This window comes from Dipodomys merriami, unplaced genomic scaffold, assembly GCF_024711535.1.
Source record: "Dipodomys merriami isolate MVZ:Mamm:240054 unplaced genomic scaffold, mDipMer1.0.p SCAF_113, whole genome shotgun sequence".
Taxonomy (NCBI): domain Eukaryota; kingdom Metazoa; phylum Chordata; class Mammalia; order Rodentia; family Heteromyidae; genus Dipodomys; species Dipodomys merriami.
Genome location: NW_027202416.1, coordinates 1605574 through 1632901, shown reverse-complemented (window position 1 = coordinate 1632901; position 27328 = coordinate 1605574).

Below are 27328 nucleotides of genomic sequence, written 5' to 3'. Positions count from 1 at the left end.
AAAAATTGTAAACTCTGTTGAACTCCTTGCAGAGCTAAGCCCGTTACCACCTCAGGGTAATACTCCAGTGCCTTTCTGGGGGAAACATGAGAGTGTAACCACATCAACGGCCCCTCTTGCCAAAGTACCCCAGTTGGTTGGGTCTCAGTGGGAAGAATGCATAAATCAAAGGGTTGGCCATCTTGTAGCCTGTTTAAACAGGCAGCACTTAAAGCCTCCTTCACCCTTTTGAGAGCAAATCAGGCGCTCTCAGTCAGGTCTCGTGGAGAGTTTAAATCTATATCTCCTTTTAACATATCAAATAAGGGTTTTAATTCATAATTTGGCAATTTCAAATACCCCCTTATCCAATTAATATCCCCCAACAATTTTTGAAAATCATTTAAAGTCTTTAAGTTATCTTTTCTCAGGGTCAATTTTTGGGGCATGATCGACCTGGGATATATCTTAGCTCCCAGGTACTCTACCACTCTGCCTGTTTGTATTTTTTCTGGTGCTGGATAAAGACCCTGTTCCATTAAGGCAAAAACCAATTCTGCATAGGCCTTTTGTAACCCAGCTTCTTCCTTATGAGCTATCAACATGTCATCCATATAATGGACCACCCTGAGTTTAGGATGCCGTTCTTTAACAGGAGCTATAGCCCTGCCGACAAACAGCTGACACATAGTGCGGCTGTTGGCCATACCTTGAGGCAGCACGACCCACTCATATCTTTGGTCAGGTTCTTCATGGTTACAGGAGGGCACAGTAAAGGCAAAATGCTCACAATCAGCAGAATGCAAGGGGATAGAAAAGAAACAATCTTTTATATCTATTACCATAATAGGCCAATGGGCAGGGAGTACGGAAAGCAAAGGTAACCCTCTTTGTACAGGGCCCATAATTTGCATTTGTGCGTTTATGGAACGCAAATCATGAAGTAATCACCATTTACCCGACTTCTTTTTTTATCACAAATATTGGAGTATTCCATGGTGAAACTGAGGGTCTCACTTGGCCCAGGGCTACTTGTTCTTCTACAAGTTTATGAGTGGCTAAAAGCTTTTTGGAGGATAGAGGCCACTGAGCTACCCATACCGGTTCCTCCGTCTTCCAGGTAATGGGAACTTGATTTTCAGCGGCCCCTATGAAAAACCCAGCCCATGTCTATCAAGTTTTTGGTGGACATCAATAGTCTCTTTCCAGCCTTGCAAGTTTTTTTTCCCAGTCCTTGCCCTGGGCAGTAGCCCATTTGTAACATCATTTCCTTTGAGGTAAGAGAATATTCATTACTAAGGCAAAACCCCATCTCTTTTAGTAAATCTCGACCCCACAGGGAGACAGGCAATTCTAAAACATAAGGCTGGATGTTTCAAGAGTGTCCCTCTCCATCCTTCCAGTTGAGGGGTCTTGCACTTATGTCAGGGGCTTTGGCATAGCCCAACCCTCTCAGGGTTTGTTCTGAGGCCTGTAATGGCCACCCTCTCGGCCAATCCTTTTTGGCAATAATGCTACGATCGGCCCCTGTGTCTAACAGTCCTATAATCATTTTTCCTTCAATCTCCAGCTCAAGCGTGGGTCTCTGGTCTAAATCCAGGGCTAGGTACACTGACTCAATTCCGGAGGAGCCAAAACCCTTTTTACCTCTCTCAGACTGTATGGCAGGAAAATTTTCATGTAGGCTAGGCAGGAGTAACAATGGGGCAATTCTGTCTCCAGGGGAAATTGCTACAATACCTTTTGGAGCTTCTACCATGATTTTAACTATACCTGTATAATCTGGGTCAATAACTCCTGGGTGAATTTTAAGCAATCTAAGAGTAACGGAAGACGGCCCAGTAGTAACCCCACTGTGCCCCGTTCTAGAGGACCTTGAAAATCTGCCTCTATTAACTGAACGCCCATTTGCGGGGTTAGTACGAGTCTGGTGGTGGCACGCAGGTCCAGTCCCGCCGAGCCTGTAGTGGCTCTCTGCGGTTCTTGGGATGCCTCAGGGTAGGCCATCCTTCTTGGGAAATTTCCTCATTTGGGCTCTCCATTGCCCCATACATTTGCGGGCCCTGGGAACGGGGGCCCCTCTGCCAGTTTTTTTGGCTGCATGATGGGGCCCAAGGGATGACCATTAACATCTTTGACTGATCTACATTCATTGGCCCAATGTTTTCCTTTCTTACATCTGGGGCACAGCCCTGGCTGTTTACCCATTGTAACTCCTCCAGCCCTTCCGGTTCCTTTTCTCTCTAGGCAATCTCTCTTAAAATGACCAGCCTTACCACACTTAAAACATACTCCAGATGTCACTCCAGAGTTCCCCCCCCCCATTTGAATACTAGAGTACTGAGGCAGCAAGGCCTGCATTAGTTAGAGGTCCTCCCAGCTCCCTGCACACTTTCATCCATGCCTCCAACCCTCTATGTTTATACGGGGTAATGGCAACTCTGCATTCTTTGGTGCATTGCTTATAGACTAATTGTTTTATAAGAGGCATAGCCATGTCAGGGTCCCCAAATATTTTGCCTGCTGATTCCACCATTCTGGCCACAAAATCTGAAAAAGGCTCTGTAACCCCTTGCAGGATCTTGGTGAGATTGCTGCTAACTTCCCCTTTATTAGGTAGTGATTTCCATGCCTTAATGCAAACATCATTTATCTGTTGATACACTTCAGGGGGATATCCTGTCTGAGCATTAGGAAAGCGACCTTGTCCTAGGAGCATGTCTCTGTCCCAAGCCTGGTGTCCATTCGCTTGATTGATGGCTGCCTGGTCATTACAAAATTCCAGCATAAATGCCCTCCAATCCAAGTATTGGCCTGGACTCAAACATGTCCTTGCTAGGCTCGCCCAATCAGAGGGGGTCATGCAGTATCTCTTTATAGCTTCCACTTGAGCTACAGTAAAAGAGGCTATAATCCCATATGTCCAAACAGACTCAGCCAGGGACTTAATTACTTTAAATTCTAGAGGCTCATGGAGTCTCTGTTGATTATTGTCTTGAAAAACTGGGAAGGCAAGTTCTGATCGAGCAGTTCGCCAAGTGTCCAGGCAAAACGTGTGCCCATTGGCTCCATGTTGATATGGAGGAGGAGCTAAAGGGGTCTGACAGGAAGTTCTTTCTACGTCCTCATTAAATGCAGGTTGGCTTAGCTTACGTTCCCCTTGTTTTATACGGCTCCTTTTCATCTGTTGAATAAGTGCTCTCAATTTTTCTTCCACTAACTCGCTGGAACTCCCTCTTTCCGATTTTAGCTCGGACAGATCTGAGTATAGTTGCCCCCTTTTGTCCTGTTCATTGTCTCCCTTTTTACTGATCGCCTTCTCTGACCTCTCCTCCTGTAACTGCTCCAGTGCTGACTGTCCATTTTCTATAATCTCACAGCAGCTCTGATCCTCCAGGCAGCCACTAATCAATCTCCTAATGGGGCGGACTCCTGCCTTTAATGTGCCCTGTTCATAGGCAAAGTCCAAATCCCTCCCTAATTTATCCCATGAGGCTATAGTAAGGCTCCCGGACACTATAAACCAAGGAGCTACAATGTTGCATTCTTCAAGGAACCTCTGTAAAGTACCCTTCTTTAACTTTAGTCCTTTCGAGCGTAGTAGCTCTTCCAGGGCCAGAAAAATTGGATGTGGCGTCACGGCACACATCTCAGTTATTAAAAATTTTATGTTTTGTTACTTTCACTTTAGGACTGTATTTTATTTCTTCCCGGCTTTCCACTCTCTCTTTTATCTACAAAGAAGAGCCCCATATTATGCCCTTTTTAATCGCGGATTCCCACTTCACCTGGGAACTTACCCCCGCTCTTGTCGCGGATTCCCCCTTTTCCAGGGAACTTACCGGTGCACCACCCTGACTGCAGAGAGTTCTGAATTCCCCATACGGGCCACCAGCTCTTGCGACCAACTCGACCAGCAAGGAAGACGCGACCCGGGATTCAGGACCTTGCTGCAAGCTTCTCTCCTGCTTCTCTGCCCGCTTCTTCTCCCCCTCCCCCTCCCCCACGCTCTGGTAATAAGCCTCCTGGATGGCCAATCCCGAAGCGCCATGTGGCATATAATGATAGGGTCGCAAACACGGAAGCAAACTAGGAGCCAAGTAATAGCCATATAAGGAGTTGTTTTTACAGAGAGCACTCATCACCGGGAAGACGGAAGGCGGGAACCAGCGCCATCTTTGGTCGCAGCCGCGCCATTTTTGCAGCCGCGCCTTATGGCCGCGCCGTCTTTGGTTGAGGCTCCCACAGCTCTCCACAACTGAACACATTCTATGAGGCCATCATAACCCTCACCCAAAAGCAGGCAGGGACTCATCAAAGAAAGAGAACTATAGACTCATTTCTTTGATGAATATTGATGCAAATCTTCTCAATAACATATTGGCTAATCGACTTCAACAATTCATCAAAAATACACAACACGATCAAACAGGATTCATTTCAGGGATGCAAAGCTGGCTCAATATAAGCAAATCAATTAATATTATTCATCACATCAAAAGGAGCAAGAATAAGAACCACATGGTTATCACAATAGATGCACAAATACTTTTGACAAGATCCAACACCCCTTTATGATGAAGGTTTTGGAAAAATTAGGAATCCATGGAACATTCTTCAACACAATAAAGACTATATGACAAACCTACAGCCAGCATTATACTTAATGGTGCAAAACTAAAGCCATTTCCTCTTAACTCAGGAACAAGACAAGGATGTCCACTCTCTCCACTTCTCTTCAACTTAGTATTAGAATGTCTAGCTACAGCAAAAAGACAAGATGGAAACATAAAAGGGATCCAAATAGGGAAAGAAGAAATAAAACACTCCCTCTTTACAAATGACATGATCTTGTATGTAAAGAATCCCATAGACTCCACTCCCAAATTACTCAAACTGATTCAAAACTTTGGCAAAGTAGCAGGGTATAAAATTAACCCTCAAAAATCAATGGCTTTTCTGTATGCATGCCAACAATGAGAAAAGTGGGGTTGAAATTAGGAAAGCAACTCCATTTGTAATAGCCTCACAAAAAATAAAATACCTAGGAATTAACTTAACCAAAGAAGTGAAGGACCTCTATGATGAAAACTTTAAAAAAATCAAAAAGGAAATCAAAACAGAACTTAGAAAATGGCAAATACTCCCATGCTCATGGATTGGAAAGATTAACACCGTGAAAATGGCAATACTTGCCAAGGCTATCTACAAATTCAATGAGATACCTATCAAAATTCCAAACTCATTCTTTAAGGAAATACAAGAGGCAATCCAAAAATTCATATGGAACAATAAAAAACCCCGAATAGCCAAAAGGCTCCTCAATGGAAAGAACACTGCTGGCAGAATAGCAATACCAAATTTCAAACTCTACTATAAAGCCATAGTAATCAAAACAGCTTGGTAGTGGCATAAGAACAGACCTCAGGACCAATGGAATAGAATTGAAATCCCTGAAATGAACCTACAGACCTATAGCGATCTAATCTTCGGTAAGGGTGCTAAAAAAATAGAATGGAAGAAAGACAGCCTCATCAGTAAATGGTGTTGGCAAAATTGGTTAACTACTTGTAGAAACTAAAGCTAGACCCTTATTTATCACCTTGCACCAGAATCAACTCCAAAGGGATCAAAGACCTCAGAGTCATGAAGACACTCTGAAAACATTACAGGATGGAATAGGGGAAACCCTAGGTCTCCTTGGCCCAGGCTGAAATTTTCTTAATAGAGACCCGGAAACACAACAAATCACAGAAATGTTGGGCAAATGGGATTGCATGAAGTTGCAGAGTTTGTACATGGCAAAGGACATAGCTAGCAAGATCAATAGAAAGCCCACCGATTGGGAGAAGATCTTTACTAGCCATACAACGGACAAGGGTCTCATATCTAAAATATACTTGGAACTCAAAAAATTAAATCCCCCAACAACAAATCCTCAAAGAAACAATTGCCCATTAAATAAGTGAGCTAAAGACTTAAAGAGAAACTTCTCTGAAGAAGAAAGAAGGATGGCCAATAGACTCATGAAGAAATGCTCAACCTCTCTAGCCATAAAAGAAATGCAAATCAAAACAACATTGAGATACCACCTCACCCCAGTTAGAATGGCAAAAATCAAGAACTCTAATAACAATTGATGCTGGAGGGGATGTGGACAGAAGGGAACCTTACTTCATTGTTTGTGGGAGTGTAAACTTGTTCAACCACTTTGGAAAGTAATATGGAGGTTCCTCAAAGACTCCACATAGAGTTCCCCTATGACCCAGCAGTCTCACTTTTGGGCATTTATCCAAATGGTTACAAACAAGACCACACTAAAGCTACCAGCACAACTATGTTTATTGCAGCATTATTTACCATAGCTAAGACGTGGAACCAATCCAGATGTCCCTCAGTAGGTGAATGGATCAAGAAAATGTGGGATATATACACAATGGAATTCTATGCCTCCATCAGAAAGAATGGCATTGCCCAATTTGTTAGGAAATGGAAAAACTTGGAAAAAATTTTATTAAGTGAAGTAAGCCAAGCTCAAAAAAGATAGGTCCCATGATTTCCCTTATTTGCAATACCTACTATATGTATGAGTCAATCAGAAAAGGTCAGATAAGATGATGTTAGGAAAATGAACCCTAAGATATGTATTTTAAATGTTTTTTTCTTCCATGCATTTCTTACTAAGGCAATTTTAAAATTATTTCTTTGTTTCTTTGTAAGTCCCTCCCCCACAGTATAACCCCTGCTTTCACTGTATTTGATGTCGGTATAATTTGTGGAGGGAAAGGGGAAAACAAGTTGTTTAATTAAGAATACAGGTGTACCTGTTGCAACAATGAGAAGTACAAGTTGTCATGTCAAAAACGAACTTTACAACTTGGGTGGGGGGGAGGATTGGGTGAAGGGGAAGGGAGGATGGGAAGGGATGTGAAGGGTAAACAAAGGAGGAGGCTATAATGCTTGATAAGGAAAGTACTCACTATCTTCCCCATGTAATTTTAACCGCTTTGTACAGTATTTTCACAATAAAAAAAAAAAAGAAAAGTGAGTATACATTAGAGAGACTGCAGAAATAACATTAGGGTTTTTACTGTCTCTACCTATTAATGTAATTTTATTTCTTGGTATTGAAACTCTCCTCTTGTTATTATTGTATATAATCCAATTCAGTTTATAATTGTATTCAATGTGGGAACTCTAGCTTCAAAGTATTGTAAAGTTTTTTTTCCTTTTCAATAACTTGATCATTGTCAGGCTACACTGTGGTCATCATCATCTTTATCAAAATTATTATTAGCATCATAAGTGCTAATTAATGAAATTCTTATATGTCCCTATGATTTTGCTATTATTTTCTTTTGATTAGTATTTTTAATGTTAAAACTGTGCATGCGTCCATATTAAAATTTTGAACAAATAAAGAAACAAAAAAACTAAACCATATCAAGTGGCTTGACTATGAGTTTATAACAAATTATGGAATACATTTTTGAAGCATTGCTAATTCCTAACCAGTATGAATTAACTTCCTCTCTCCCCCTCATTATACACAAATATTTAAGAGTTTGAACAGAACTTTTTCAAGTAATACACTGTAAATATTATTACAATATCATAAGTAGACCTAAAATTCCCTTGAAAGTAAAAGCTCTACTTTCTATTGAAATATTAGTCATTTTATTCTAGGAAACTTTTACAAAAATAGACTGTATATCTTTGAAATATAAAAGTTCAAAAATAGTAGCAAAAATTTTTAGAGACAGTCTGTCTTCAGAAATATTTTTATATATAAATATTAATGTTATGTGTAGAATGACATATATTTTATCAGAAATATATACACATATCTAAATTTATGTGTAGAATGATGTGCACTATAGTGAAACAAAAATTTTAAAACATAATTAAAATAAAAAAAATACATCACACCAAGTGCCAATGACTCACTCTTATAATTCGACCTATTCTGGGTAATGAGATCTTAAAAATGTGTTTGAAAGTGGCCCAGATAGAAAAGTACTTGTTAGATTCTTATCTATAATTAACCACTAGAAACATGAATTAGCTCTGTGCCTCAAGTTGGAGATTGCTGTCCTTGAGCATAAAAAGTCTTAGAGATAATGCCCAGGCCTTTCAAACAACAACAACAACAATAATAACAAAATGTATCACATTAATTTCACAAAAGCATCTTTTAACTGCTGTGAACATTTCTTAGAAACATGAGTACATGCCCCTGGAAAATGTTAAGTAAAACGTATAGAATATTTACGTCTATGTTAAAGACATGACTATTTAGATTGTTTAAGATATTTAGGTAATGATAAGGAATTAAGAATAATGATGGGTAGGTAATGGGAGTGGTTTGTCATTCTATTTTATGATAGGAATAGAATGATACTTATAATGGTTATATAAAATTACTCTTGCTTCATATTTGAATTATAATAAATGATAAACATTTTTAAATGTTTCCAATGGAAAGGAATATCAATTCTTATGTAATTTCAAAGCAACTGAGAAAATTATTCCAAGGCTGGTTTGCTCAAAGACTATATTTCTTTTCTTGTTCTAGTTTTCATATGTTCATAGAAATTAAAATTCCCAAAATTCAATGGATTTTGGCATTCAGGAACATGTTCATAGATACTAATATTGGAATCCCTTAAGTGGAATTGTTTATTTCATTTGTTACTTTCACAAATAAATCAAGATGACAGTGTATTTTGTTTCTTTTCACTGATATTGGCTCTTATCTTGAGAATACTTTTTCCCTAGCAAAGTAGAGAAAAACAATTGGATTGACCAAGTAACATATGGCTTTCATAAGATGCAGATGCATAGATTTGTGTCTTCTGTCATTTGCCAAAAGTTTCTTCCAGAAAAGGTTATCAATTATTTATAAGTGTTGCTTAATTTCTAGGTATTCCAGTTATCACATACACTTTTTGACTGAGTTATATCTGAATAAACTCAAAATAAACAGACAAAAATTCCTCAAAATGAACGGAAATCATATTATTGTTTTAAATGTTGCAGTTTACAAAGTTTTTAAGCAAACACAGAAAATATCTTTTTAGGTATTCTGCATTTTGTGTGAAGTATTTTAACAATAGTTTTTTTTGCTGACATGTAATTCACTTGAAATATATCTTCTCCTTTTATTGTATGCATTTTAGTGCTTTGGAAGTGAATTGTACAATCATAGGTTTTCCAAGCTTAATTTTCACGAATTTGCTTATCTTCAAATAAAAATGCTCCAAATTTTAGAACAGACATTAAAGTAGATATAAAATTCATTTACAGGAATTTGTCCAGCATACATCCTCGATAGTGATCCTTTTCAAAATTTGGTTTTGGGATTATTTCCAGGGTCTCACACAAAGTATTCAAGTGCATTCTCAATGAAACACATTCCCTGTCCAAACAAGTTTTTTACTTCTCTTTAATACATACATAGACGTGTAATGGATAGAACCTTTTCAATTCTCTTTGACCTTTTGAAAACTTGCTTGCTTTAATGATTGAAGTATTTTACAAATTCATTTGCTATGTGGAGTATATCAATTTCTCCACAAGTATATTACTATATTTGTGTCATCTTTTTATATTATGGTCCTACTAGTGAGCTTTCTCTTTATTTATTCTTGGATACTAAAGAGGAAATTAATTCATATGCTCCTACTATTTACATATGTTCTTTAAAGAAATATCCTATTTGGGGTAAAATTATATGGAATTAGAAGATATAAAAATACTTAGACTCAGAATCATTGTAGCATTAACATTGTAGCATTAACAAATATGTGTCATCTATCTGTTAGATATGTTTTCACTTCTGTTATATTGTCCTTTGAATTATGAAAGATTATAAGTTGACATTATCCAGTTCATTCTTGTTTTTCTTTACCCACTAATGTTTTCTATGTTATATTTTAGAAACCTTTACTGATCCAATGCCATGAATTTTATGTTTATGTTTTATATGTTTTTATATCTCACATTTAGTTTGTTAATCATTTTTATTTAAAATTTTTAAATTTTTGTATAAGGATTGAGGTAGTAGTCTAAGAACTTTTCTTTTAAATCTAGGGAGGCAATAGTGCCACTACACCCATTTAAGATTCTATTTTTATTTCATAAAATCATGGCATCCTTTTCAAAATCTATTGACCATAAATCAGTGATTTTTTTATTGTGAAAATACCATACAGAGGGGTTACAATTACACAACAGTATTAACCAAAGCATCCTATTTGCAGAGGGGTATTTAAAAGATGTAATTTCTTATAAAATTGAACTTTTAATCCAACAAAATGAATATCAGGAATCTATCACTTGGAAGATGTGAGGGGAAGTCAAAGGGAAGGAATAAAGAGAGTTATGGAGGAAGAGAGTGAAGACATACTATACAATGCAGATAGTATGAAACTAGAAAACATGAAAGTGGGGTGAGGTTTGGAAGAGTATGGGAAGGTTATGTAAAGATCCATTGTACTTATAAACTGATTTGTGGAATGGAAATTCTTTTGAACAACTATTTAATAAAAATATAATTTAAAACAATGGAGACATCTGATCTTAAACTGCATTCTCTTAAACCATGAATCAATATAATAGTTTCCTCCTCAGAAATTTTCTTTGCAGGAATTTTTCTTATAAAGTCAAAAAACTGACCAATGCAATGAATATCAATATATCACATTGCAAATTGTAAATAGACACAATATAAAAATCACAGTAAAAATGTTAGAATTCATCACATGATAAAATAACAGGTAGAAAGTATCAAATGCTGAATGATAGTTTTTCCAAGTACTTTACCTATGTTATCTAACTTAATCCTCACAATAATCCCATAAAGTGGAACTACTTCCATTTTTAATTCTCAGATGATGTTCTTGAAATCTTCAGAATTGGAATTACTAGTACAGCATTGCACGCATGGTAAGTGTTAGCCTGAGGCCCATCTCCCACTCTATCAAATAACTTCATTTTATTTTATGACTAAAATACCAGCACTTAGTCTACTAATTCTAGGAAAATTTCCCAGAATTATTGTGTACACTCTAATAATATTTGACTTTATCTTTGTTAGAAAATAGGTAGCTGTAATATGAAAACTCCAAGCTCATAATCGATTTAAACTTCCTTGGTGAAATGAACTGCTAATGTATAACATTCTTGATTTCTAGCTCAAAATAGTAGAAATCATATTCTATCCTTTCACTCAACACTGCACTGCCTGGGGACCCCATCTCTCTTTAACACACTCATATCGAAAGAGTGTCCTTCTCAATTCTGGATGGAAACAGATTGCAGGTGTTATGGACCAATCATTTCCACATTGTAGCTCACCTAGGTTGTTTACCATTATAAATATTTTGACTGCGTTTTATACACAACATTCTGAGGAAAATGTACTACTTTAAAATGTTATTAAGGGCTGGGAAGGTGGCTCATTGGTAGAATGCTTGCCTTGCATGCATGAAGCCCTGGGTTCGATTCCTCAGCAACACATAAACAGAAAAAGCTGGAAGTGGAGTTTAGGCCCCACAACCAAAATAAAATAAAATAAAATAAAATAAAATAAAATAAAATAAAATAAAATAAAATAAAATAAAATAAAATAAAATAAAATAAAATGTTATTAAAGCAAGACTGATATAAAAATCATCTTTGACTCCAGATAAATATTTTGCCTTTCATATACCCCAAAATGCACTCTGAACTATCATTAATGTCAGGAACAAGAGGTTAAAAATCATAGACCCAAGACCTAAGCATGAATTAAAGACTCTCCACCTTGTCAATACAATTGGTTTAAAAAGTCGTCAATACTACTGCATTTTTAAAATTTTCTTATGAAATGAAGATTCAATTATAAACTATTAACACTTGAAAATAACTCATTTTCTTGGGAGTAGGACACAAAGGTCAAGATTAATCCGAATCATTTTAAAGGACCTTTATTTATACTACAAATTCACTCCCATAACTACAATGATATGAAAAATAACTGAAGTACAGAAACACAAAGGAAATAATTTAACTGCATCATCTACATTCAAAGGACTCTGTTAATAGAAAACAAAGTTAAACTAATAATTAGCTTACCAAATTCACTTACATTCTTTTATTTTATTTCATTTAGTTTCATAAAAACTGGATTTTCATAAGATTATGCATAAAAAAGCCTATATACCCACTTCCATTTTCAGATCTTAATATTTATTTCAGAAATGTCTTTAGCTCCATAGTCAATGAACTGAAATAATACTAAAATATTCAAAGGGTTTTCCGAAATTGCAAGACTCACTCTGGGATGTTATTTATATTGGAAAAGATATTCAAAAAGCCTTATTTGTTAAGTTGGGATAGTTACTCCCACAAAAGAGCCATTAGCCCTTTGCATGTACAAAACAACTTCAGATACATCCACTATCTGGAGATGACACATGCTTTTTGTTCGTTTGTTTCTGAAAGAAATATCTAACAAGCATGTCAACAATACCGATTTTCAGTCAATATGATGGGATATTCAAACTTGATAAATATTGGGTTGATTACCTCTTAGTGTGAATAGATATGATCTTACAAAGAAAGTTATTTTCAACAGAAAGCCAGAAAGATTTTATCCACTTTGTGTTTCACGGGAATAACCAGAGAGCAATACCTATTTGGTCCAGTTGGTCAAACTCACTCCATGAGCATATGTTAAATGTATAACACATTTAAGAGGTCAAATACATATTTTGTACCGACAGTCATCATACAGCACTAATTTACTACCTAAATATGTCTGAATCTTCTCACCTAACATATAATAAGAGCTGAAAGCAGTCTCTTTTATCTAACTTAATGTGGTAAATCCTTTGATTCTGATGATATTATTTGACAAATAAAATGTACAAAAGGGTGGTCCAACTGAAATGACATGACAGAATACTGATAAATAAAAACATTGCAACAAAGTTACCTCTTTTCAGCCTCACCCTGTCCACATTGGCAAGCAACATTGCAACAGCACATGCACACATATACACATACACACATATGCACACATGTACACACACCTATACATACATGCTAAATTCAGGATTTATTGTACAAAAAAGTTCAAATAAAAATTAATGATTAGTACAAATAATAATTTGCCTTACTACAAAAAAATACACAATCCAGTCACCACAGATGTTATATTTTACCTGCCTATCCACATGTGACCACTTAATTTAAATTTAATTACTTAATTAACGAATTAATTCAATTATTTGTTTGGTGCTAATACTAAGGCTGGAACTCAGGACCTGTCTCTGTCCCAGAATTTGTTATTTTTTTTGTTTTAGTTTTCTCAAGGATATCATTTTACTGCTTGTACCACATCTCCAGTTCTAGCTTTGGTGGTTTCTTTCAAAGCAGAATCTAATGGACTTTTTTTTTGTTTGGTCTGGTTTCAAACCACAATCCTCAGACTTCATCTTTCTGATTAGCTAGGATTAATGACATGAGCCACCAGCGTGGCTTCTGCTTTTTCCTTTATAGTTATCTATTGCACATACTTAGATAGTAATTTAAAAATGAGAGTATAGAAGCAAGATGTACATGATGATTTTGTCCTGTCAGAAATTCAAGTTAGTAATGTAAATTTCTTCTTAAGAACATACACAAAAAATACCATGATATAGTATAAGACAACTCACAATTGGACATATAAGCTTTAAGAGATTTCTAATAGATCCATTATTTATTGGTACCCAACATTAGAAAAAAAAGTGTATAATGTAGTACTAAAATAGAAGTCCTTTACATGAATGACAAGTTACATTCCATGTTTTTTTAAAGACACTTGTTTTCATCTAAAAAAATAGGCCTGTCTATTTTCTTCATGTGATTTCAATGATTGAAGGTGCTTAATGAGAAATAAAAATGTATTAGTAGTTCTTTGCTATCAATTAAATCTCACTTTGTCTTTTTGGAGAATATAATGATCAAAGCAATAGTTGAGAATCAGCAAGCAATTGTTCAGAATCATGCTTCCAGTGCAAGTGGATCAACAGTAAATAATGCTCAATACCATTTTCCACAAAGTTTTGTCACAGATACAATCAGCCTGACTTCTTTTGCTGCTTTCCTAGCCTGGATCTATTCCTTCATTGTACGTGAAAAGTGTGATTCAACTGATTTCATACAGATCTGTTCCTAGAATTATCAAGGATTTAGATTCTTGTCTGTAATAAGATTAAACCTACATCTCTTCATGTAGGCTGCTAAAAATGTATTTACCAAATTCAAGTAAATACATAAATTCTATTTCCATCTTTTTTAAAACATAAAATTCTGTTTGCTCTATAAATTGATCAGAGGCATGCATTTGTGGCTATCTAGGTCATTGCACATGTGTCTCTCTTCCTCTCTCTTTAATGTTTCTTATAGATAATAGGATTGCTCTATAATTATCGTAATTTATTTTGCTTTTATATTTTTGGTTGCATCATTTTACTTTCTGCTCTGCCATTTCCCAAATGATTTATATAGAAGGCATTATTTCATCTTTTCTCATTCATAGAATAAGCTGCACATGAAGACACTACTGGTCCTTATTTTCAGTCTGTATCTTTGAATACGGAGGAAAATCTTTCCTCTGCTATCCATCAATTCCCTACTCTCCAGTTAGAATAATTTGAAATAGTAAAAATGGAAAAAGGGAAAATAAATCATGGTGAAAAAACAGATGCAGAAAATTCACAGGATTTTTCTGAACAGTTCAACTAATGTGAACTATTAGGGAAATACATGGATGCCTCATTCCCACTGTCACTCAAAGTCTCTAGTTAGGCAATTTTTAGGAATATGAGGAACTTGATGAAAAAGTGAGGAATGGTATCAATTGCAAAAAAAATGGAGAAGGATCCATGCAAATTTCTTCTTTGGGCTGCTGAAAATAAACAGGTTATTACAGTGCGGAGACTACTTTCCAAAAAGTCCACTCATGTGAATACTAGGGATGACGATGAGTATACCCATATTCATCAAGAAGCCTACAGTGGACACTTAGACACTGTCCATGAGTTGTTTCCTCAAGCAGCAGATATTCATGCAATAACTGTAGATGGTTGGACAACCCTGTGCAGTGCTTATATATGGAATAATACTATAGTGGCTTTTTTCTTACTTCATCATGATGCAGATACCAATGGCCCCCTTGCATCTTGCTGCTGGGAATAGAGATAGCAAAGACATGTTGCATCTGCTTCTGTTGAACCATTATGTCAAATCAGGTCTGAAAAACAACTTGGAAAAACTGTATTTGATATTGCCAAAAGGATAAGTATGTATCACTATCTCTTTGAAGTTTGGTAAGGCTGCACAAATTGCTCTCCTAAGTCATAATAGTTCGGTTAACTTTATTAAATTTCAAAAATGCCATTGTATTCTTTGTTTCCATAGAAAATATTTTCAGAATCCAAATAACAACAATAGCTTATTGTAACAATTAATGGATTCCATGGAAATCTTCCAAGTGAATTGCCTGACTTTTATGTCAAAATGTATTCAAGAGTTATTTGTATATATCTATAATGATTTCTGGAGAGTTTTGCTATTTTTATTGTAATTAAGTGGTTATATAATTTCCCTAATTTCACAGTATTGTGGAATAGTGATGCTCAGTTAAAGTCACAAACACATTCTAACATTTCTGGAGCAAATTGTCTATCACAGTCTATAACATTTATGAGTTCTATGAGCTTTGCGATACAGTTATTCCTTCCACATTGGTTGGTATGTACATTTCTTTTGTTTTGTATAACATCAGCTGTTCCTGTTTTCCCACTTGTTTCCTCCCTCCCATCCCTGTCATTAACTTGCTTTGTTCATTTTGGACAATGTCCAGTGCAGCTGATAGGTTTTTCCTTTATTCCCTCTAGTTCTATGTCATCTTCCTGGTTCCCCTCCATTGTACATATATACAACATACATGTGATCAGCAGCATGGGGTTATTTAGTACAGATTCGACCAGATTGTTTCTTAAGTCCTGTTAATTTTGTCATATTACCTAACATTTTGGTTTTAACATCCACTTATCAGGGAGACCATGTAATGTTTGTCTCTTTGCTCTTGGCTTACCTTGCTCAACATGATCACCTTCTAGCTCCATCCATTTCCCTGCAAATGCCATTATTTTGTCATTTCTAATGGCTGCATAATATTCCATTGTGTATAGATAACACAATTTTGGGATCCATTCTTCTGTGGTGGGGCATCTGGGTTGTTTCCATATTCTGGTTATTACGAACAGTACGGCAATAAACAAGGAGGTGCATGTGTCCTTGTATACTGGTTCCTGTTGTTCAGGATGGATGCCTAAAAGTGGTATGACTGGGTCATAAGGGAGGTCAATATTTAGCTTTCTTAGGACCCTCCAGACTGTTTTCAAAAGTGGTTGTATGAGTGTACATTCCCAACAGCAGTGTAGTAGGGTTCCTCTTTCTCCGCATACCCTCCAGCATTTGTCATTGGCTGACTTGAGGATGTGGGACATTCTGACTGGGGTAAGGTGGTATCTCATGGTTTTCTTTATTTACATTTCCTTCAAAACCAGGGATGGTGAACATTTCCTCATGTGTTTCTTTGCCATTTGTAACTCTTCTTCTGAGAAGTCTCTCTTTAGTTCCCTTGTCCATTTAGTAATTGGTTTGTTAGCTTTGGGAGGGATTAGTTTCTTGAGTTACCTGTATATACTGGATATTAACCCCTTGTTGGATATATTTCTGGTAAATATTTTTCCCAATTAATTGGTTGTCTTTCTAGCTTTGCAGAAGCTTTTTATTTTAAGGTAGTACCATTTGTCGTGTCTCACTCCAGTTTATTGTGACCCTGGGACTCTGTTGATGAAATTCTTTCCTAGGCCTATAAGTTCAAGTGTCTCTCCTACTCTGCCTGCAGAGGTTTCAGAGATTCAGGTTTAATGCTAAGGTCTTTAATCCACTTTGAGCTGATGTTGGTGTATGGTGATATGCGGGGGTCCACTTTTATTCTTCTGCATATGGCCAATGTGGAGAGCTGTGGGAGCCACGACCAAAGACGGCCACAAAAGCAACATTTTAGCTAAAATGGTGGGGCCGCGTGGTGCAGCTGCAAACTAAGATGGCGCGGGTTCCTGCCTTCTGTCTTCCCGGTGACTAGTGCTCTCTGTAATAAACAACTCCTTATATGGCTATGACTTGGCTCCTAGTTTGCTTCCGTGTTTGCAGCCCTATCGGTATATGCCACGTAGCGCTTCGGGATTGGCCATTCAGGAGGCTTATAACCAGAGCGCGGGGGCGGAGGGGAAAGAGAAGCAGGAAGAAGCAGGAAGAAGCGGGCAGGAGAGAAGTGGGAGAGAAGCTTGTTACAAGGTTCCTGAATAAACTGCATTGAGAAGAATCCCGGGTCGCGTCTTCCTTGCTGGTCGAGGTGGTCGCGACAGCTGGTGGCCCGTACGGGGAATTCAGAACTCTCTGCGGTCAGGGTGGTGCACCGGTAAGTTCCCAGGAAAAGCGGGAATCCGAGACAAGAGCGGGGGTAAGTTCCCAGGTGAAGTGGGAATCCGCGATTAAAGCAGGCATAATAAGGGGCTCTTCTCTGTAGATAAAAGAGAGAGCAGAAAGCTGGGAAGAAATAAAATACAGGCCTAAAGTGAAAGTAACAAAAAATAAAATTTTTATTAACTAAGATGGGCGCCTTGATGTCACATCCAATTTTTCTGGCCCTGGAAGAGCTACTACGCTCAAAAGGACTAAAGTTAAAGAAGGGTACTTTACAGAGGTTCCTTGAAGAATGCAACATTGTAGCTCCTTGGTTCATAGTGTCCGGGAGCCTTACCTCAAAGGAAATGATGTTACAAATTGGCTACTGCCCAGGGCAAGGACTGGGAAAAAACTTGTAAGGCTGTAAAGAGCCTATTGATGCCCACCAAAAACTTGATAGGCATGGGCTGGGTTTTTCATAGGGGCCTCTGAGAATCATATTTGAAAGAGTTATATTTTACTGTTCATCATTATCATACCTTGTAACTAGCATTTAGATATTTAAAGGATCTATTAAATTAGCATTGTATTTGGACAAAACATAACCAAACTGCAGGCCTATTTTCTTTCATACCTAATTAGAAATAAAAGCTAGAAGTTCTTTAAATTCAGTAGGCCAGTAATAGCTTATAATTCCCTTTCTTAAATTGACTCTTCTGCTGTCAGCTTTCTAATGACTTTATTTTCGAAGTTCCTGCTCAGGAACTTGAGGACAAAATGCTTGGATTCAGGTTGATTTTGAATGTAAGTTTCCTATAACTCAAACACAAATTTTGATTAGTTTTAATTGGATCCTAAGTGTTTTGAATTTCTTGATTGATATAGTAGGATAGTAGAAAGATTCAAGTTTCATGGACTCACAAACATTAGAAGACAGTACAGGGTACATTTATTTAATGCTAAGATCTTTTTATATGTAACTTCTTAATCTTCTTCAGGAGTGAACAGTCTTAAATTGTGCATTCCAATGATCTGTATTAAATACTGGAAAGTTTTAACATAAGCTTTCAATTAACACATTTTAAGTACTAAGTGATACTAGGAAATGTTTAATAGAGTAAGGAGTAAAGTTTTTAAAGTTTTACTTAGTTATTTGCAGTTATACTTAGGACTGACATATTCTTTTGAAGAGAAGTGAAATTTGTTTTTCTAAGTGATGAAGAAAATTGTGATATTTGTAAAAAGCAGGTACTACTTATGTATGTGCTTGCACTAATGAAACCTGCTATTATGCTACCTGCTGGAGTTCTCAGTATCCGTTAGCTATAGTTGCACACATTCTATGTTGGGTGCCTGTGCCAGTACATGCTTCTCAAGCTGTAACCTTGTTTAGGCATAAGAGAGATTTTGGCATCACTGTGGCCATTGTAACTGCTATAGCTGTGGCTGCTGTGGGGTGCCACGGCTGCCGCTGTCGCCATGTCACATACTGTGCAGATAGCTCAGACTTTAAATAACTTGTCGGCTACTACAGCCAGAGCTCTGGATTTACAACAAGTGGCCAATGCACAAGTAAAAGGAGGACTGATGCTGTTAAATCAAAGGGTTGACCTTGTGCAGGAGCAGGTTGATGTCCTGTGGCAGTTGGCTCAGCTGGGATGTGTTCAAAAATATGAAGGGCTTTGTATTACTGCTATTCAGTATTATAACTATACCCAAGCAGCAAATTTGTCTAAACAACTGTCAAGTTATCTTTTAGGCAACTGGACGGGGGAATTCGACCAATTGATGGTGCAGCTATGATTGGCCATTGTCGAGATAAACTCTACCCAGATGGATGATGCCCTGTTACAAGATGTTTCCTCCTGGATTTTGACAGCTGTGGATCATTTGAAGGGCGGAAATGGGCTCCCTTATTGGTATCCTGGCATTGGTGATCTTATTGTGCCTGTGGTGCATATACCGGATTAGGAGCTCACAGCGCAGAAGTATGGCTACGGTGGTCCAGGCCTTCACTGCCATTGAGGCCGGACAGTCCTTGCCACGTTAAAGGAATGGCACAGGGTGTGAGGCAAATGCACTGCAATTGGGAATCCGTCCCTCGCGTGAGCCCAAGAAGAGCATGTTGGGTTGCAATTGGGTTGATGCCCAAGATCCCACCTCTGCAAAAAAGGCATCGGACGGGCCTGGTCATCACTGGGTAAGGCGCCGCTCAGGCGAAGAACAGTGAAAGGTCCTCTCATTAATGTTTTAGACAGAGGCCCAACCTCTACTCTTACCTGTTGCTTAATAAAACAAAAAAGGGGGAGCTGTGGAGAGCTGCGGGAGCCACGAACAAAGATGGCCACAAAAGCAACATTGTAGCTAAAATGGCGGGGCCACGTGGTGCGGCTGCGACCTAAGATGGCGCGGGCTCCCGCCTTCCGTCTTCCCAGTGACAAGTGCTCTCTGTAAAAAACAGCTCCTTATATGTGTATGACTTGGCTCCTAGTTTGCTTCCATGTTTGCAGCCTTATCGGTATATGCCCGGTGGCGCTTCGGGATTGGCCATCCAGGAGGCTTATAACCAGAGCGCGGGGAAAGAGAAGCAGGAAGAAGCAGGAAGAAGCGGCCAGGAGAGAAGTGGGAGAGAAGCTTGTTACAAGGTTCCTGAATAAACCGCATTGAGAAGAATCCTGGGTCGCGTCTTCCTTGCTGGTCGAGGTGGTCGCGACAGCCACCCAGTTTTCCCAGCACTAGTGGTTGAAGAGGCTGTGATTCTTCCATCGTCTGTCTTTGGTTCCTTTTTCAAATATCAGCTGACTGTAGGCATGTGGATTTATTTCTGGATCTTCTATTCTATTCTATTGTTCTTCGAGTCTGTGTTTGTGCCAGTACCATGCTGTCTTTGTTATTATGGCTCTATAGTAGAGTTTGAAGTGCGACATGGATATAACTCCCATGTTGTCTTTATTTGCTAGAATTGTTTTGGATATTCTCGGTTTTTGTGGTTCCATATGAATTTTTGGACTGTTTTCTTATTTCAGAGAAATACATCATTGGGATTTTAATAGGAATTGCATTGAATTTGTATATTAATTTGGGCAGAATTGCCATTTTCAGTATATTGTCTGCCTATCCAAGATCATGGGAGGTCTTTCCATTCCCTAGTGTCTTCGGTAATTTTTTTCTTTAACTTTTTATAGTTTTCATTAAATAGTACTTTTACATCTTTGGTTAGGTTAGTTTCTGAATATTTTATTTTGGGGGATGTTATTGTGAATAGGCTTGCTTTCCTTTATTTCCCTCTCTGCTTGTACATTGTCAGTGTACAGGAATGCAACTGATTTTTGTGCATTTATTTTGTATCCTGCTACTTTGCCGAAGTGATTCATGATTTCTAAGAGTTTTGGGGATGGAATTTTTGGAATTGTGAAGGTATAGTATGATGTCATCTGCAAAAAGGGATAGTTTAATTTCTTCTTTCCATATACAGATATTTTAATGTCTTTTTCTTGCCTTATTGACCTGGCTAAGAGTTCCAGGGCTATATTGAACAGGAGTAGAGACAGTGGGCATCCTTGCCTTGTTCCTGATTTTAAGAGAATTGGTTGTAGCTTTTCCCCATTAAGTATAGTATTAGCTATTGGTCTGTCTTAAATGGCTTTTAATGTTTTAAGAAATGTTCCTTCTATTCCTATTGCCTCCAGAGCTTTTAGCATGAATGAATGTTGAATTTTATCAAAAACCTTTTCTGCATTTGTGGAGATAATCATGTGATTCTTGACATTGGCTCTGTTGATGTGTTGGATTATATTTATTGACTTACATATGTTAAACCATCCCTGAATCTCTGGGATGAAGCCTACTTGGTTTTAGTGTATGGGTTTTTTTATGTGTTTCTGGATTCTGTTAGCTAGAATCTTGTTAATGACCTTTGCACCTGTGTTCATCAAGGAAATTGGCCTGTAATTCTCCTTTTTGGTTGGGTCTTTGCCTGGTTTGGGGATGAGTGTGATATTGGCTTCGTAGAATGTGTTTGGGATAGCTCCCTCCTTCTCTGTTTCTCTGAAGAGCTTGAAGAGTATAGGTGTTAGTTCTTCTTTAAAGGACGTATAGAATTCTGTTGTGAATCCATCTGGTCCTGGGTTTTTTTTTTTTGTTGTTGTTGGAAGACCTCTGATTGCTTCCTGTATCTCGTTGTAGGACATTGGCTTATTTAATTGATTTACTTCTTCCTTGCTCAATTTGGGAAACTTGTATTTCTCTGAAAATGCATCCATTTCTGCCAGGTTTTCTTTCTTTAGAGGGTATAACTTTTCAAAGTAGTTCGTTAAAATTGTTTGGGCATCTTGGGTATGTGTTGTGATTTTTCCCATGGCATCCCTAATACTGTTAAAATGGGTTTCCTCTCTTCTTTTTTAAATTAATCTTGCCAAATATCTATCAACTTTATTTATTTTTTCAACCATCTTTTTGTTTGGTTAATTTTGGCTATGATTCTCCAAATCTCTATTTCAATAATCTCCGCTCTTAATTTGGTTATCTGGCTCTTTAATAACTTTAGGTTCCATCTTTTCATGTTTTTCTAGCTGTTTTAATTGCATCATGAGATTATTTTCTTGGTCTGTCTCTATTTTCTTGATGTGGGCACTGAAGGCAATAAATTTGTTCATCAGGACTGCGTTTGCTGTGTCCCAAAAGGTTTTTGCGAGGTATTTTCATTTACATTGTGTTGTAGGAATTTTTTAATTTCTTCTTTAATCACTTCCATTACCCAGGCATTGCTTTGAATTGAGCTGTTAAATTTCCATGTATTTGAGTAATTTCTGCAGTATGTTTTGTTATTGAGAACTAGCTTGATTCCACTATGGTCACATAGGATACAGGGGATTATGTCAATCTCTTGAATTTTCTTAAGTTTCTTGCATGAACTATTATATGGTCTATATTGGAGAAAGTACCATGAGCTGCTGAGAAGAATGTGTACTGTGTTGTTTTTAGGGTGAAATACTTGGTAAATGTCAGTTCTGCTTGAAGTATGACCTCATTAATTCAATAGCTTCTTTGCCAATACTCTGGTTGGTAGACCTGTCCTTTGGTGAGAGTGGGATGTTAAAAGTCTTCTAGTATTATCATATTGGATCTATTTTATTCTGTAATTTTGAGAGTATTTGCTTAACATATTTGGGTGCACCGATGTTTGGGGAATGATAGGTAGATGATGGTAATATCCTCCTCTTGTATTGTTCCCTGTATTAATATGTAGTGTCCATCCTTGTCTTTTTGTATTGATTTTAGTTTATTTTTTTTACTGTTGATTGGATCTTTTTTTAAATTTTTTATTGTAAAGATACTATACAGAGGTTATAATTACATGAGCAAGGTAATGAGTACACTTCCTATTGAGCATTGTTACCCCCTCTATTGTTTTCCCCCTACAATTCCTTCCCTCCTTACGTCCCTGAGGTTCTTTCTTTTTATTGTGATTAAGTGATTACATAACTTCCCAAATTTCACTGTATTGTGAAATAATGATGCTCATTTAAAGTCACAAGTTCATTCTAACTTTCCTGGAGCAAAATGTCTATCACAGTCTATAACATATAATGGTGTACACAATACAACATACATGTGATCAGCAGTATGGGGATATTTAGTAGTGTTTCGACCAGATGAGTGGGAGTTCTTTGTTTCTTAAGTCCTGTTAATTTTGTCGTATCACCTAACATTTTGGATTTAGAATCCACTTATCAGGGAGACCATGTACCGTTTGTCTCTTTGCTCTTGGCTTACCTTGCTCAACATGATCACCTTCTAGCTCCATCCATTTCCCTGCAAATGCCATTATTTTGTCATTTCTAATGGCAGCATAATATTCCATTGTTTGTAGATACCACAATTTTTGGATACATTCATCTGTGGTGGGGCATCTGGGTTGTTTCCATATCCTAGCTATTGTGAACAGTGCTGCAATAAACATTGAGGTGCACGTGTCATTGTATATTGGTTCCTGTTGTTCAGGGTAGATGCCTAAAAGTGGTATGACTGGGTTATAAGGGAGATCAATCTTTATCTTTCTAAGGACCTTCCAGAGTGCTTTCCAAAGTGGTTGTATAAGTGTACATTCCCACCAGCAGTGTAATGGGGTTCCTCTTTCTCCACATCCCCTCCAGCAATTGTCGTTGGCTGATTTGTGGATGTGTGACATTCTGAATGGGGTAAGGTGGTATCTCATGGTTGACTTTATTTGCATTTCCTTCACCACCAGGGATGATGAACATTTCCTCATGTGTTTCTTTGCCATTTTTATTTCTTCCTCTGAGAAGTCCCTCTTTACTTCCCTTGCCCATTTAGTAATTGATTTGTTAGGTTTAGGAGGGATTAGTTTCTTGAGTTCCCTGTATATACTGGATGTTAACTCCTTGTCTGATATATTGCTGGTAAATATTTTTCCCAATTAGTTATTTGTCTTTCTAGCTTGGTTGCAATAGATTTAGCTGTGCAGGAGCTTTTTATTTTAAAGTAGTCCCATTTGTTGAGCCTCTCTCCAATTTGTTGTGATCCTGGGACTCTGTTCAGGAAGTTCCTTCCTGTGCCTATTAGTTCAAGTGTCTCTCCTACTCTGTCCTGCAGTTGTTTCAGAGATTCAGTTTTAATGTTAATATCTTTAATCTATTTTGAGTTGATATTGGTGCATGGTGATAGGCTGGGGTCCATTTTTAGTTTTCTGCATGTGGCAGCGCAGTTTTCCCAGCATTAGTGGTTGAAGAGGCTGTGTTTCTTCCATTGTATGTCTTGGGCTCCTTTGTCTAATATCAGCTGGCTGTAGGCCTGTGGATTTATTTCTGGATCTTCTATTCTGTTCCATTGGTCTTCCGATCTGTTTTTGTGCTAGTACCATGCTGTCTTTATTATTATAGCTCTGTAGTATAGTTTGAAGTGCAGCATGGATATCCCTCCCATTTTGTCTTTGTTCCCTAGAATTGGTTTGGCTATTCTAGGTCTTTTGTTGTTCCATATGAATTTTTGGACTGTTTTCTGTATTTTAGTGATGTAAGTCATTAGGATTTTAATAGGAATTGCATTGAATTTGTATATTAAGTTTGGCAATATTGCCATCTTCACTATATTATGTTGGCCTATCCAAGAGCATGGGAGGTCTTTCCATTTCCTAGTGTCTTCTGAAATTTCTTTCTTTATCTTTTTATAGTCTTCATTAAATAGTTCTTTTACATCTTTGGTTAAGTTAATTCCAAAATATTGTATTTTTGGGGAGGTTATTGTGAATAGGGTTACTCCCTTTATTTCCCTCTCTTCTTGTACATTGTCAGTGTACAGGAAGGCAGCTGATTTTTTTGGGTTTATTTTGTATCCTGCTACTTTGCCGAAGTGATTTATGATTTCTAAGAGTTTGGGGATGGAATTTTTGGGATCATGAAAGTATAGTATCATGTTGTCTGAAAAAAGGAATAGTTTAACCTCTTCTTTCCCTATGCGGATCCCTTTCATGTATTTTTCTTGCCTTATTGACCTGGCTAAGGGTTACAGGACTATATTGAAGAGCAGTGGAGACAGTTGGCATCCTTGCATTCTTCCTGATTTTAGGAGAATTGGTTGTAGCTTTTCCCCATTAAGTATAATATTGTCTATTGGTCTGTCATAAATGGTTTTATTGTTTTAAGAAATGTTCCTGCTATTTCTGTTTTCTCCAGAGCCTTTAGCATGAATGAATGTTGAATTTTATTAAAGGCCTTTTCTGCATCTGTGGTGAAAATCATGTGATTCTTGACTTTGGCTCTATTGATGGGTTGGATTATATTTATTGACTTACAGAATAAAATAGATCCCAATACGATAATACTAGGAGACTTCAACACACCGCTCTCACCAAAGGACAGGCCTACCAACCAGAGGATTGGCAAAGAAGCTACCAAATTAAGTGAGGCCATACTTCAAGCAGAATTAACTGACATCTACCGAGTATTTCACTGTAAAACAACACAGTACACATTCTTCTCAGCAGCTCATGGAACTTTCTCCAAAATAGACCATATCATAGTTCATGCAAGGAACTTAAGCAAATACAAAGGGACGACATAATCCCCTGTATCCTATCTGACCATAGTGGAATCAAGCCAGTTCTCAATAACAAAGCATACCGCAGAAATTCCTCTAATACATGCAAATTGAACAGCACACTCCATAGCAAATGCCTGGGTAATGGAAGAGATCAGAGAAGAAATAAAACATTTCCTACAACTCAATGAAAATGAAAAAAATCTCACAAAGAAACTTGTGGGACACAGCAAAAGCAGTCCTGAGGGGCAAATTTATTGCCCTCATTGCCCACATCAAGAAAATGGAGACAAACCAAGTAAATAATCTCATGTTGCAATTAAAACAGCTAGAAAAACAAGAAAAAATGGAACCTAAAATTACTAGACGGAGCCAGATAACCAAATTAAGAGCAGAGATTAACCAATTAGAAAATAAAAAAATACAGCCAAAATTAACCAAACAAAAAGCTGGTTCTTTGAAAAAATAAACAAAATTGATGGACCATTTGCAAGATTAATTAAAAAAGGAAGAGAGGAAAGCCATTGTAACAGCATTAGGGATGCCACTGGAAAAATCATAACACGTACCCAAGATATCCAAACAATCCTAATGGACTATTTTAAAAAGTTATAATCTCTAAAGGAAGAAAACCTGGCAGATATTGATGCATTTTTAGAGAAATCCAAGTTGCCCAAACTGAGCAAAGAAGAAACCAATTAAATAAGCCAATATCCTACAACGAGATACAGGAAGCTATCAAAAGTCTTCCAACCAAAAAAGCCCAGGACCAGATAGATTCATAGCAAAATTCTATAAGACCTTTAAAGAAGAACTAATACCCACACTCCTCAAGCTCTTCAGAGAAACAGAGAAGGAGGGAGCTATCCCAAACTCATTCTATGAAGCCAATATCACACTCATCCCCAAACCAGGCAAAGACCCAACCAAAAAGGAGAATTACAGGCCAATTTCCTTGATGAACACAGGTGCAAAGATCCTTAAGATTCTAGCTAAAAGAATCCAGAAACACATTTAAAAAATCATACACCATGACCAGGTAAGCTTCATCCCAGGGATGCAGGGATGGTTTGACATTGCAATGATTTTAATGACAAGTTTATTTTGTCAGATATAAGGATTGCTACGTCTGCTCTCTTACTAAGGGCATTTGATTGGTAGATCCTTTTCTAACCCTTCACTCTGAGTTTGTTTGCATGTTTGGCTTAGAGGTGGGTCTCCTGAAGGCAACAGATGGATGGGTCATGTTTTAGGATCCAAACTGCAGTTCTTTTTCTTTTGATTGGTGAAGTAAGCCCGTTAATCTTAAGAGATAGTATAGAGAGATGCATTATGGTCACTGTTTTTCATCTTTCCTTTCCTCTGTCCTTGCTCAGATAGACTTCTATTAATGCCTGTCTCGGTGCAGGTCCCTGTTTCTGGTTGCTTTTCTCAGGTTGTGTTCCACCTCTTAGTAGTCTTTGTAACGCTGGCTTAATGTTTATGTATTAATTTAGTTTTTCTTTGCTATTAAAAATTTTCAGTTCTCCATCGAATGTGAATGCTAGCTTTTCTGAGTATATCAGTCTGGGTTGGAAGTTATTGGCTCTCAGGGCTCATGTGGTACATTCCCAGGCCTTTCTTGCATTCAGTGTTTGTGTGGAGAGATCTGTAGTGATTCTAATATTTTCCTATAGTAGTATAGCTCCTTCTTCATTTTTTGCTGCATGCAAGATTGTTTCCTTATCATTCAGATCTATCAATTATTCTATAGTGTGTCTAGAAGTGTTTCTCCTGGGAT